The 827-nt window shown below is 43.9% G+C and overlaps 1 protein-coding gene across 1 annotated transcript in view; it reads left to right on the top strand.

Annotated features, from left to right (window-relative positions):
* LOC101861653 (proliferation-associated protein 2G4) overlaps window positions 1-827 on the top strand; it is a 19,289-nt gene that overhangs the window by 913 nt on the left and 17,549 nt on the right. The window lies entirely within an intron of this gene.

Genomic DNA, 827 nt, shown 5'->3' with positions numbered 1-827 from the left:
TTTTCTGTTATCACAGTGTAGACTGTAGAATTCTGTGGTTTAGGGTGAACGCAAAATTTGGTGAACGCGCACCGGGTGAGAATTGCCACAGGACTCGCCTGCACTATTCTCACTCCGGGTGAGAATAGAGGTGGCCATTATTGTAAGCTCTCATCCTGCTCTTATTCTTATAATTATGACATGACTTCATGAATCTTGGCAGATTCTTTGGCGCTTTTTCGGTAGTTCCCACCCCGCAATTTTATTCACGGGTTTGGGCCACAAGAGTAGGGGGGTTTCAGGGGGGCATGCCCCCCTGAATTTTACCATAATTTATTATTTAATGTTTTGCAGTTGTTAGTAGGTTTGATATCTTAGCTCACCGCGAATCAAACGTATAGATCTAGATCTAGAATCTAGATATAGAGATGTAAGTCAGGCTCAAATAAGGGGGGTGGGAACTACCGAAAAAGCACCGATTCTTGGCCTCTTTTTACCTGAATTCAGGGATAGGATTACGGATTAGATCTAGATATAGATTCGATTAGACATCTAGATAGATTCGATTAGATATCTAGATCTAGATCTAGATATCTAGATCTAGATAGAAGTTCCAGACACATGCAACTAGGCTAGATCTATTCTAGATTCTACACTACATGACATACAGGACGTAAACCAGGCTATGATCGGCTGAACTTTTGACCCATGAAGTAGGCCGCTACATTTGGCGCTCTCGGCAACACTCTCCCTGTCCCTCACCCCCCTCACTCTAGTCTAGTGCTTTCTATATCCCCCGTCTCTCTCGTCTCTCTCTCTCTCTCGTCTCTCTCTCTCTCTCTCTCTCG

The sequence above is a fragment of the Aplysia californica genome, unplaced genomic scaffold (genome assembly GCF_000002075.1).
Source record: "Aplysia californica isolate F4 #8 unplaced genomic scaffold, AplCal3.0 scaffold00112, whole genome shotgun sequence".
Classification (NCBI taxonomy): Eukaryota; Metazoa; Mollusca; class Gastropoda; order Aplysiida; family Aplysiidae; genus Aplysia; species Aplysia californica.
This window is presented reverse-complemented; position numbering and strand designations above follow the sequence as displayed.